This window comes from Triturus cristatus, chromosome 10 (assembly GCF_964204655.1).
Source record: "Triturus cristatus chromosome 10, aTriCri1.1, whole genome shotgun sequence".
NCBI lineage: Eukaryota > Metazoa > Chordata > Amphibia > Caudata > Salamandridae > Triturus > Triturus cristatus.
Genome location: NC_140593.1, coordinates 586804916 through 586818872, shown reverse-complemented (window position 1 = coordinate 586818872; position 13957 = coordinate 586804916). Strand labels below are relative to the sequence as shown.

Here is a 13957-nt window from a genome sequence, read left to right as displayed (position 1 = left end):
ATTGGCTGATCTAGATTGCAAGCAGACAGGAGTTCCAAGCCCTCAACCTAGCTGCACTCTCCCTGCCCCCCCAGCTTGGGTTTGTAGTCAGTTTCACAAACTCCTAGATCTAGCCAATTCAGATCTCACCTTTTCCGGGTGTGGTCCTAAACCAATGGTCTCCCACCAGTGGATCAAACTACCAGTAGCTCTCAAACTTTCAGAGTAGCTCCCAGCCTTGGTTTCATTTTTAACTGTGAATTGCAATAAGTGTTGCGTTTACCTTTAAATGTTGAGCATAGCCTATGTTTATTTTACACATCAGGCTGCAAATAGAGGAGCCTGATAATGAGCCCTGCTCCACTCAGATTTGACCCATGTGGGTTACAGAGGTTCAGACCTGAAGCATTGAGGTATTTAACTATTAAATAAAAGTCCTTATCAACCCAATATTGGAGCGTGCGAACATTTTATTTCTGAATGCTTTTAAATGAGAGAAAATTAAAATGAACAGTTAATTAAGTTAACTTCTTAAAGTTCTCCTTTTTCAACGTCTCATTTACAAACAGCAGGCATCTTACTCCCAGTGACTAATTGACACCGTGCCATATTTATAACTGAAATATAGTCATTTTCTTTCAAATGGGAGAAATTTAAAGTGAAGAAAACTGTTTCTTTGATTAATTGTTTTAATGTTTTTCTCCACTTGACTAAATGACTGTTTCTGTTATAAATATGGTACCATGTCTACAGCCCACCTGGAGTAATGCTTGCTGTTTGTAAAGACACTTTGACATGGAAGAAAATTATTATGATTGGTTTTATGTAATGCATATAAACAAAGTTTACAGTTGAATTTTCTCCCATTTCAAAGTGTTGCATTCACCCACAGCAGGCATCTTGCTCCTAGAGGCTGGTAGACAGGCTGCCATATTGATAACTGAAAAAATACAGTTAAAATCAAAATAAAAGTGCAGAAAAACTTTCCTTATGAACATTTTGGCTGAACTTTTTTCTGCACTTTAAATTTCTCCCATTTGAAAAACAATGGCGGTATGTTTGTGTTGTACACGTAACGGTGCCACATATTGCAAAAGGTATGTCCTGTGCCGCAAGTACATAAGTTTTCAGTCACCCATACACATATATCCCATTCATTCACACACTCGTTCAAACATCCCCACAGATCATGCATTCACTGACTCGCATGGCAGTCCTATTGTAGCACCCCAAGTCACAGTATTTTGTTCAAACAAAAGTATTGGGCTTCGAGTGGCGTGGTTTCAGCGCCGTCCAAGATGGCCGCATAGGGATTTCCTTCCGCTGCCCCGGGACCTGCTTGAAGTTTCCCGATGCCTTTTCTGCCCTTTTTTACAGCCGAAATTGCTCGCGTCCTGCATCGGAATATCCCGTTCGTCTGGTGAGCCGCTTTTTAGTTTCAATTACAAGCGCGACGCGCTCCACTGCGTTTTAACCATTGCGCTCATTTCCTCACAGTGGCCGCCATTTTGGGCGCGCGAGCTATCGTTGATACTCTTCAAACCTTTGACGTTTGAACGCCTTCACTTGGGATAATGCAAGTTTCACTCACCTTACTCTACTTCTCAGGCACTGGACAACTTTTGAAATAATGTTCATTCCTGGATGAAAGTGCTTCTTATTTTGTCACCTCATTGTTTATGGGCCATTTGTTACTTTATTTCGACACCAGAGTTCAAAGCTGCCTTCCCTTACACAGAGTGCTTTCAACCTCTCTCAGCTTTCACAGAGCAATGGTTTATTCTGAGGCATTTCTTGGCATTATGTGGGCTGAATACTACTTCCTCTGACTACACCTTACGAAGGCTCATTGTTTATTGAAGCCAGATGATCGTCAGTGCTTTATTTTCATCTTAATGAATGCCGCTGTGTTGGAAGGAATGTGAAAGGGGCTATCCAGGGAGCAGCTGATGTCAGCTTATTAATGATTTACTCCATAGTACAGAAGAGGGCTAAATACCGACGTCTGCCAGAGATATTCATGCAAGCTTTTAAATAAGCCCCCCAGAAGTGACACGGCTGCGGTGCTGTGGTGTTCTCTACAAGTTCACATCCCATCAATCTTTTACGGAGGTTTTTTTGCTATATTCTGCTTTTTTGTGGACTTTCTTCCTATAGCTTTACTTCCGAATCTACTTATCGTTGTGGAGCTTCGCTGCTGTCTGACTAAGACTTTTCTTGCCTTATCCAACTGTGCTTCTCCGAGGGACACGGACTGTTTTGCCTGGAACTTTATTATCTCCAGTAGCTGGTTACTTACATTATTCGTTACTTTGACTTCTATGGGTCACAGTGATATTGAGCATTATCTTTGTTGATGTTTTTATTCTGATACCAACAACACAACAACGCTTCATCTCTCTTAAGCTCTGGTGGTTACTTATGGGACGGTTGCGTAATCCGAAATTTGTTTTCGTACCCTCAAGGACTACGTCTCCATCCTCTGTATCGTCAGCTCCAAACTCTTCTCAAATTGCTGGAGTAACCGCTGGCCGCTCTTCTTCATCACAAATTACTCCGGGTAAATCCTCTCCACCTATCTCCAACTAAACGTTTGAAACTAGATCCTTCTTCACCAGACAAAACACCTTCCGTTTCTATGGAATTGCTTTTAGAAGAGATACGTGCGTTGCACCCTTTTGTTGAAGAAACTAACAATAAAATGCAATTTCTTGAAGAGAAATGGTCTACTATGGACAACAGTGACCTCATTGGAACAACAAGCATCAGAGGTACAGGTTAATTCCTAAAGGATTTCCTCTTTAGAGAAAACAGTTCTCAGTCTCCAACAACATACTGAGGACTTGGAAAATAGAAATAAAAGGAATAACCTTCGTATTTATGGTTTGCCAGAATCCCTGGAAGGAGATGATCCCGTCTCATTTTTCTCCTCTTTTCTCCCGAAGCTCTTAAGATGCCCTCGACAACCTCTCTCAGTATTCAACGGGCCCATAGACTGGGTCCTCGCCTTTCCTCTTCTGCAGCTCCAGCGAAGCCTCAGAGTCCTTCTTGAAATTTACGGACCCTCTCTCGGTCCTTATGGCAGCTAGATCTAAACATCAGCTTTCCTGGATGGGTCAGAAAGTATTCCTTTCTCAAGATGTCTTTAACGCTACGGCCTCCGGAAGAAAAGAATTCCTCAATCTTCGTGCTCCTCTTCGAACTCTTGGTGCCAGATATGGTTTATTCCACCCATGTCTTTTCAAAGTGACGTACCAAAATCAAACTTGGTCTTTTCAGGATCCTGCAGAACTTAAGAACTTTATCCTTATACATACCACCAGCAGCATGGACACTACTAACTCTTCTAATGGCTGATTATTTAATCCTTTCTTTTTTCCTTACAGGTTTTTGTTGATATTTTACAGTTTTTTCTATATTTGCTATGCATTGTTCTGTTATGTTTGATATTGTTTGTGAATTGTTCATTCGTATTTTTATCAGTTATGTTGCGTTTTTGCCTGTTTCTTAAGAAGCTTCCATATGGTTCTTTGTTGACTTCTTTCACATGCTCCTATGCTTCTCCTGATGTTCTCCTCTCCCTTCTTTATTTACATAGATTGGTTGGTGTTCGTCCCTTCGACCCATAAGGCTCCCCAACTATTTTCTTTCGTCCTGGTGCGGTTTGGATTTCCTTTTTGTGCGGCTTGTCTTGTGTCACCATTGCCCTGTTGTCCTCTTTTATGTCCCCCACAGGTATGTTATTAGTCATCCTTTCTGGATATGTACTGTCCCTTATATTTCCTTTCTTTTCCTTCCCCTCATACCTTGTTTTCCTTTCATCTTCTTGCTCAACTCCTTTCTCCTGTCTATATTTTTCTTCCTTTTCTTTACATGTGCGGTATTACCTTCTTTTCGGTGTCTTCTTCGCTCCCTCTCTGAATCCCCCCCCTTTTCTTTCATCTCATTTTCCTCCCTCTTATTGACACTTCTTTCTCCTTGTTTCTTTTTGTAGTCTTTGTTTCTATCCAATTTTAGTTTTTAATTCAAAGTAATTTCCTGGAATGTAAAAGGTTTTATGAACCCTATTAAATGTCAGTCCTTTCCCACCTAGCTTCATATAACCCTGATATAGTTCTCTTGCAAGAGACCCATCTTACAGTGTCCGAATCTCTTAAGCTCAAAAGAAGCTGGGTGGGTACGGTTTTATTCTCTCCTTCAACCAATAAGAAAAACGGTGTTGCCATCTTATGTCATAAATTAAAATGTAAGGTCCTGTTACAAGAAAATGATTCTGATGGTAGATGGATTGTTGCTAAGTTATTAATCAATTCTGTGCCTTTAACTGTCTTTAATGTCTATGGTCCTACAGCTGCTGATTGTACTTTTTGGCCTTCAATCACAATTTTTTTTATTTAATACCGAGATGACCTGTTTATATTGGGAGGTGATTGTAATCAGATTATGGATCCGTTCCTGGATCGCATATCAACTGTTCGTTTCACACCTCGTAAGACTCAAAAACAATTCCTGGATACTATCTCTCAATCACACCTCATCGATTCTTGCTCATCCTGACACTCTTGACTATTCCTTTTTCTCTCCCCCCCCCCATGCTTCTCTCTTGCTTGGACTACATTTTTCTCTCTTTATCTCAAAATCTACTTTCCTCCTCTATTGAACCCATTGTCATCTCGGACCATGCCCCAATTGTAAAGGACCTGGACTTACTTACCCCACATCCCAAATCTTCTCGTTGGTGCTTTAATAACTCTTCTTACTGACCCTCTTGCCGTTCCTTTACCAACAAATTCTTTTCGCTCAATAGTAATTCCAATATTTCTTCCCAGCTTCTTTGGGACTCCTTTAAAGCAACTGCAAGAGGCTTCATTATTGATTTTGTCTCTAAGAAAAAAAAACTATCTTCAGAAGCGGATGGATATTTTGGCCCATATTAAATTTTTGGAACATGAATTTTACACTTCTAAGTCCATTCCACCGGATCTCATAAAAGCGAAATTTGAATTCAATAAATCTACTACCGACAATGCTTCATCAATACTTCTTCGCAGCAGTGCTCGTTGTTATGGAGGCCGCAACAGATCAGGGAAACTCCTGGCTAACTACCTTAAGTTACGCAAAGAACGTTCTTTTATAGTCTCTGTTTTTTCCTCTAATACTCTTCATCATAAAGATCAGGAAATTCTTAAGCAGTTTCAACTTTTTTTATCAATCTCTATACCCCAGAGGTCCCCCCCTCCCCCCTTTCTGCTTTTCTCATTCAGTCCTATTTGGAGAAACTTCCTAGTCCCTCCGCTTCTCACCTTAATTTTTCCAATCTTGAAAAAGCCCTCTCACTTGACTAAGTTTCCCTAGCATTGAACGCTCTTACTAAAGGAAAGTCACCTGGACCTGATGGTTTTTCTGTTGAATTTTATTTGCACTTCTCTGACCTTTTACTTCCCGAACTCTTATCGCTTTTTCGATCATTCTACTTATCCGGTAAAGCTGATGGTACTTTTCAGAAGGCCACCATTTGCCTCATTCCTAAGGAAGGCCGTGATCCCCAATTTTTTAAAAATTACTGCCAGATTTCTTTTAGTTAATGTCGACTATAAACTTTTTGCTAAACTCCTTGCTTTACGTTTGGACCCTTTTTTGCCCCATCTAATTGGCAAGGAACAATGTGGTTTTGTTAAAGGTAGACTTAACTCTGATAACTCTCGTCTTTTTCTCACTGTCTTGAATAAAGCCTCATCTCTTTCTATTCCTCTAGCTGCTATCTCTGTTGATGCAGAAAAAGCTTTCGACAGAGTTGATTGGTCTTTTTTATTTCGCTACGTTGGCATGGTTTTGGTCCTAATTTCATATCCCTCATCTCCCTACTGTATTCTGCCCCCAAAGCTTCGGTCCTAGTTAATGGTCAGGTTTCTTCTTACTTTCCTCTTCCAACGAGGGGTTCGTCAGGGATGTCCTTTATCCCCACTTTTTGTTTTGGCCCTTGAACTTTTTTTGGTCTTGATCCGTAATAATGATTTTATCTCCGGCTTTCCTTATGGTGACAATCAGTTAAAGCTCTCTGCTTATGCAGACGATATTCTACTATTTATTTCCAATCCAGAGATTTCTATCCCCCCTTTGTTAGCATTTAACTCCTTTTCGCAGGTCTCCGGGTACAAAATTAATTCTGATAAGACCGAAATTCTTCCTCTTGCCAAATTCTGTCTTCCTCACCTCTTCTCCTCTACCAGGTTCGCTTGGAACAGCTTGAAGATTAAATATCTAGGTATATGGTTTTCTAACTATTCCCTCCTCAATCCAATTAAATGTGTCCGCAGTCCTGTCTCGGATTAAAACGGCATTTTCTTCTTGGAACCCACTTTTTCTTTCTTGGTGGGGTCGCCTGGGCTCGATAAAGATGATTGCCCCCATCCTCGTATATATCGCTTCCATGCTTCCTGTTCATATTCCCGCTATTCACTTTAAACGTATTGATTCATGCCTTTCAAGATTTCTTTGGAAAAACAAAAAATCTAGAATTGCCTCCTCTTCTTTTCGAAAGTCCAAACTCAATGGTGGTGTCAACTGCCCAGATTTTCGTCTCTATCATAAGTCTTTTTCATTACGTCAAGCTTCTAGGTGGCTCACTTCAGAATTTTCTCCCTTTACTCCTCTTTGGCTCTCCATTGAACAAGTATTGCTGCTACCCTTTTCCTTCAATGAGGTTATGCGTTTCTCTTCTAAAACTTCCTATACATCTCTCCCTTTATTTAAATATACCTCTTCCCTTTTGTCATCTTTAGTTCATCCTCCTACTTTTACCGGTGAGTCTTTCTTAGATGCTCTTAACTCTTATTCTTCAAAATATTAGGCCCATTTTTTGAAACACTTGGAGATTACTTGGTATCAAGTGGGTCGATCAGTTCTTTAATGAACTTCCCCTTGCTCCTTTCCCCAATTTCAAGTTTTATTTCATTGCCCTCGATCTTTTTTACGTAAATTCTCCACTCTTATGACAACAATTCTTGACACCTACTACTCCCTTCCCTCCTTGTCCTCGCCTCCTGCCCAAAATCCTCTTCTCAAATTACTTCTCACCCTCCCTAAAGCTTCTCATTTATAAATTCTTTTTATCTCCTGATCGGGCTAAATCGAAAGTTGAACTTTCCTGGGAAACGGATTTGGGATGTGTCTGGTCTGTTGCTCTTTGGGATAAAATCTGGTCCAGATCCTTAATTTCCCACTCTGCCTCTTACTCAATCTTTATTTTTTCTATATCACAGATTGTGCCTTTCCCCGATTTCCTTGTCATGTTTTTCTGTTTCTTCTGATTCTAAGTGCTGGACTTGCGGCTTTCCTGACGCTGATCTTATCCACCTTTTTTTCTCTGCCCTACAGTCTCTAAGTTCTGGGATAAGATTTGGTTCTATATCTCTTTGATATTCACAATCTCCATTCCTTACTCTATGCCTCTTCTCTTTCTGGGCAGTTTATCTGACTCTTTAGATCTTCCCGCACATTCCCTTGGCCTACTCGACCTCATGCTTGCTCTTGCATTCCAACACATCTCATTTAATTGGAAATCCCTTACAAACATCTCCATACAGTGTTGGTGTAATACTCTTTGTCATTTTCATAGACTTGATGTTGCTTTTGCCTCCTCCTGTAAACCGGTTCTTAATAGACCTTTTCTGGCTACCACTTACTACATACTTGGACCGTCTGGTCTAAAGAAACTTCCACGCAACAATTCAGAAAATTTTAAACCCCCTTGAAGGTTATTGCCTCTGTCCTCCTTTTTATTTTTTATTTTTATGATTCTAATGCTTTTATATGATTCTAATGTTTTAGTATCATGTATACCGTACATTTTGTATGTGTTATCCACAACATTTTGTTCTTATGCCATTCTTTGTATTTCGTAATTTTTCAGCGTTAATGCTTCCTCCTTTTTCCCTTCCTCTCTTTCCTCTCCCCTTTCTGCCCCTTCCTTTATTTTTAAACCTTATAAAATGCTTTTACCTTTTCTATCTGGATTTTAGCCTAAGTCATTGTTTAACCTCCTCTCAATTTTTTCTTTTGTATTTGCTGATTTCCTTATGTATTAACTATTGTATTCAATAAAGCTTTTCAAACTGGAAAAAAAAGTATTGGGCTTCTTGGACATTAGGTTTAAATTCCATGAAGCTGAGTGGCTGGATGTCTAGTAACAATGCACAAGTTACTTGGCAATCAGTAGCTCACGTCGATTTTTACTGATCTGAAGTAGCTGTCATTATTCTAAAGGCTGGAGACCCCTGTACTAAACACTTTCACAACCAAGTCCTTCCCAAGCATTCAAAGGGTTGCCACATTTACGTAGCTACTGCCTCTTTTTCAGCCACTCAGTCCTCTCAAAGCGATGTGCATCTTGGGTAATATGGCCTCCCCTATAGCCGAATTCACGCATGCAAGGCTCCATATGTTTGTTGCAAAAGTGGCTATCTGCTAAATGATCACAATCGGAGGGTCAGTGGGAAAATTTAGTGTTAAGGTCCAGCAACCTTCGCTGTCTCCAGTGGTGCACCAGTGACAGCCTGTTGCAAGGCAGGCCCTTTGCAGATCCAATTCCGCAGGTAATCATCACCAAGGATACTTAACTTGCATGGTGGGTGACGCATCTATGCAGTATGACAGTTTCGGGGCTCTGTGGGCATCTCCTCAATAGTGTCTCCACATCAGCCTTCAGGAACGCTTAGCCATACACCTGGCCCTCAAAATGTTTCTCCAAGACATTCAAGGTATTCATTATACGAAAAACATGTCCGCCTTGCTTTATATTTAAAAGCAAGGCGGTATACACTCTGTAGCGGTCAGCACTTGTTACATAGATAGGACAAAGTCTTTCTGCAAAGCAGAACCCATTTTGTTACCTTTACACAATCTCTTAAATGTCAATACATATCTAAAATGGGTATAGCCTTGTGGATCATCAAATGAATCCAAACCTGTTACCTTAAAGCCTAATAACCACACCTGCTGCCACCACACACCTCACTCCACCCACAAATGAGCACCACTGTGGCCTTCCTTGGGAACTTACTCATAGCGGTCTATTAGAAAGCTGCCACGTGGCTACCTCCACACACCTTTACAAAACATTATTGCTTGTATATTCTTGGCAGACAACATCCTAAAGTTGGTCAAATTATCCTCATGACTTATTTCAGACCTGTGCACCATCAACTGGCTAGCCACTGCTGAGAGGAGTACTGCCGTACAGTTCAAGCAGAGTATGTGCATCTACAGCCACAATTTTCTATGAATAGATTGTTACTTTCGCTGTAAGCATCTGTTTATTGCATGTAGTGCTGTGAATTCACATGCACCCACCTGCCTCCCCGAAAGCCAGTATTTACTAGAGATATTCTCAACTTACCTAAATATTTACATAACACATGGTCCTTATACTACCCTACTCATCACCCCATACCTACTCATCCGTTGTGTGTGGGGAAAAAAAAACATGGAGTCACTGCCCATGCACGTTCAGCACAAGAGGAAGAGTCACCAAAACCACCTAACTCAAGACTTTTTCGAAGAAAAATAAGTTGAAACAGTCTGAACTCAACACTAGATGGCAGTAGGATACAGCATATGTGAATCTACAGCCCTACATGCTACGCACAGATGCTTACTAAGTAACCATCTTTATTGTAAGCACTTAATTCATTGATTTCAAATTATAGACCTCTCGGGTCTTTTTAAACGGAGTGATAAATACAATATGTTAAAATGTACCATTAACTTTCTTTTTAGGCCTTAATCTGCCTAGTAGACAAACAAGCATTGGCATAGCCAATAGGTTTCGCTTTTGGGACCTTATAAGTGTTTACCCATGCAACAGTTGATGTTGTTGCACCAAGGATATTGTGCTGCATAACTAAATACTTATAAGGTCCCAAAAGCGAGATCTATTGGCTATGCCAATGCTTGTCTTTTTATAGAAGACAGGGTAAGTGGAGCAGAGGAGGGCAAGCTTCAATACCAGAGAGCACTGCATGCACCACTGACAGCTACATGAAATATGAGAGTAGTCAGTGGGTTGCCATCTTAAGTGAGGCAACAGATACGCCAAATAAGATAGCCTGACAGTGATCTGAAGCAAGACAATCCTGTACTGAAAATGCGAACAAAAATTACTCTACTAGCACCTGTCAGTATTTGATTTTTAATATCCATAAAAGGCTTGAGTACCATATTCATAGGTTTATTAAAAGCTCATAGTTTTAATTTCCGTCCAAATACCCTACTGAAGTAGCAATTAAGAATCGCCTTTATTTAACATGAGAACTTTATCAAAGTCAACATATTTACAAAGTAACCACAAATAAATATAAGTAAGAGTGGATGAAATGTTAGTGAAATGACAGGAAATCGATAAACAGAACGGAACAGATGGGTAGAAAAAAACCAAGTGCGAATAGACTGCTTAGAATGACAAAGATTGTCATGGGGCTATAAGCAGGGAAGCAGGGGAGACTCGAGGATAAAGATGAGGCGGGCAGAGTGAAGATGGGGAGCTGTTCACCTGTCAGAAGTGGGCGCCAGGCTCACACCGCTCAGCGCTGCAGCGGTTTCCTACTGCTCCCAGATATACACAGCCACCATGGTACCTTCAGCCCCGGTTTTCCCGTAGGCCACCCCAGGAGGTGCTGGGTGCTCATAGTCCCCTCACAGGACCAGGGAGAAGAGCATCGCAGGCTGTATCTCTGTAACTCTGCACTGCTGCAGATGCGAGTGGCCTACCATGCTGGGTGGGAAAGTTTCGGAGCTGTCCAGGCACCTCAGCTGACACAAGTCATCCTTCTTAGGTGAGGGCGACCAACAGCTTTCCGGTGGTTTAACTGTTCAAGTACACCAATCTATTCGTAACTCCCGGCAGCGTTCATATTAGAGTAATATTATTTTGTCCTCTGCAGCTAACTACGCATCACCAGGCGACAACATGCAGGAAACTTAGTGTCTGTAGCCCAACAAATTAACAGTCTTAGGTGTGGAAATCACTAATGGTGTCGCAGCCTTGAGGCACAACAGGTTGGCCATGTTGAGTTGTGAACCTCGCATCCAGTGTGACACATCCGTTCCCATTTAATAGCTAGGCAATGCTTTTTTCTGGCTGTCTGCTGTTCAATACACGAGCGACAGAAGGGAGGAGTGGAAGTGGTATCGGCTGGCGTAATTAGAGGGTCGTGGCTGGTAATCCAGTTCGTAAGGTACAAAAAACTTTGCGGGAGAAAAATGGTGGGAGAACTGTTTTAGTAGGTTATTTCTTATCGCAATTGATTAGTCTTGTGCATGGCAATTAAATTGGGAAAAGGTAAAGACGGAGCAAGCGCGTTATTTCTTAAAGCTAGGGATAAGGGGCGAGTAGCAGACCGTGTTTAGGAAAAAAAAAAAGAAGCAGGAGTGTTAATTACATGTATGGGTGATCGTATATTACTTGATGCATTAACGAATGCCAAGACCTGTGCAGAAAATGAAGGAAAACGAATAAACAGGAAGAGCATGTGCTTTAATTCATACTTAGATGTTGAAAAATTATTTGGGAAAGGAGCAGCCGGACAGTGATAGTGCGAGCCTTCAGGGGGAAGGTTTTTAAACTCCCGGTCTGATCGCTACAGATTTAGTGTACTTTGGATACAAGGTATTTAACGGTGGGGTTTGTTGGTCAGTATTGGAAAGTTACTGAGGAAAGTGAAAAACAAGCCCGGGAGTTGTGTGTGCGCGCGCACACACAACAGCAAAATTGAAAGCAGGCTGGCAAGTGATGTGCGCGCACCATTGCGAGAGAGGAAAGCCAGATGGCTCCTCTGCTCGTCATTGTGCGCGTAACCGCACGCTCGAGGCCTGCCAAAAAGCTGTGGTGAGACTTTTAAAAGCCCACACACTAAATGCTTCGCAGAGCAGCGTATGCGCTGGCTCAGGCGAGACCTAAAAACAGGAGAGAAGTAAGACTCTCCCTCGTTTTGTGAAACCAGACCAAGTATGCAATGAACGTTTAAAGACTGCAGGGACCATATGCCTTGAGACATTCAAAGAATGTATTCAAATGGGCTGATTTACCTTAAGCGATGAAGGGAAGATTAACCAAGCAACAAAATCAGCTTGATAACATGAATGTAGCAGAGTTCCTTGAACCATTCCTTAAGTCCAAAAAACTAGTTAACACTCATTGGTAATTTGGAAATGCAGGTAGAACCACCTCAGTGAATATTTGCTTATTGTACAAGTGAGTAAAGTATAATTACTGAGGCAGAAATTACTGTATCTAAAGCATGCGTTCACTTTGTCTACAGTTCTCTTACAGTAGATCATCCTCATTAGTCGTAAGAAGTGAAAGGTCTTCAGGAAAGAATACTCTGCACAGGTCTGGTGATGAGGTGATGAGGTGATGGGTCTGACTGGGTCTTCTTCCGGACAGTTTACCACAAAAGAGCTGCTCCTAGTGTGATAACCCAAACGAGTTACAAGAACGTCGTGAGTGTGGGCATCTCACAAAAAGTTACGGACTGGTCTCACACACCACCTGGTGTCATGCTTCATCATTGACCAGTCCTCGCCCTCCAAAACCTTCGTTTGATGGAGGGCGGGCATACACTTGACGACAAGGATGCACTTCTAAGTGACTAAGTGGGGGCCCGTGAATATGTGAGTGGGGTTAAAAATCATTATAGTAGTCAGGAGTTTTTAATGTAACATGAAAACTATGATATTAAAATGTGACGGTGATTGGGGTGGTTATTGTCCCCTACCGTCTAGTGGATGGTCGACATGTTTCTGCCCAAGCGGCCCAATTGGGTCCATGGCATTCATCAGGACCTAGAGGTGTGAAAAGGGCTCCGTTCTTACCAAATGTTGGTAAGATGTTACCACTGTGTGAGTGTGGCGTTGGTCACACTTCACCGTTTTATAACTGCTTCCAAAGTTGAAGCCTAAAATAAAAATATGGGAGATAATGATTAATGTAACTCGCTGGTTCATTTGTACCTGTAAGGAAAAAAGGAAGAAAGACAATGCATGCATTGATTTCTAAGCGTGAGAAATGGTGTGTACGTGACTTTGTGGCACTCTAATTGTGTACACTTGTGTGAAGCTTTTGAGGATGGTGGCAGACGGTGCTGCTACCAGTCTTACCCTAGTTAAATGGACTACTTGTCCCATGGGGGAAGGGGCGGAGGGAATCCAGAGTTTGTCTCCTCTGTAAAAGAAAACATGAAAAAACCACAATCTTCATAAAAGCGTTTTTTGGTTTGAGAGAAATCTCCCAAAACGAACTAAGTAGTGATCTATTCAAATCTCATGGGGTAAATGGGCATACATACATGTACACATATCCACACACTCCCCAGTCTTTCAGTTCAAGCACACTCTTACTATGACATGTGATGGATGCGTCCCGAATCCTATACGTCCGCTCCCGGTCCTCCCGAAAGTAGAAATGGCAGGGAGCGGGCGTCGTTTATAAAGGTGGGTCGCGGGTGCTTAATTGAAGTAATTAGTGGTAAGCGTTAACATGTGCGCGTGTCCCGGTGTCTCACCGCCTGGAGAAAAGATGTTGATTGTAGGCGTGTGTAATACTTGAAGATACGAGCCTTATTCGTGGAAAGGCGAGTGGGCGTTTTTAGCGGAGGGTCGGTGCCGAAAAGCCCAAACAGGCGGGGGTGTGCCAAGAGATGGAAACCGAATGGGGAGGTTTCATTGGTTGTGCAGTGTACAGACTTCTTACGCTTTGTCTAATTGATTGTAATGCGGCAGGGGGAGTTGGCCCAAATGACAGGATCAAATAAATGTTAACAAAACTCGCTCGAGGCTATGTTGTTGGCATGGAAAACATACGTTGTTAGTGCCCTCTGGAGCGTGTGCGGTGATAGCGTTGTAGGGAAAAAGTGGAGAGCATTGTGTGCGTTGTGTGCCCTCGTTGCAATTCGGTAGGGGCGGTGATCCGAATGATGAGCTC

The 13957-nt window shown here is 41.8% G+C and overlaps 1 long non-coding RNA gene across 3 annotated transcripts in view; it reads left to right on the top strand.

Moving 5' to 3' along the window:
• Positions 1–13957, top strand: part of LOC146789769 (uncharacterized) — a 310950-nt gene that overhangs the window by 205139 nt on the left and 91854 nt on the right. For all 3 annotated transcript variants that reach the window (XR_014970159.1, XR_014970157.1, XR_014970158.1), the window contains exon 7: positions 3578–3714. This is a non-coding gene — a long non-coding RNA (uncharacterized LOC146789769). The remainder of the gene's footprint in view (positions 1–3577; positions 3715–13957) is intronic.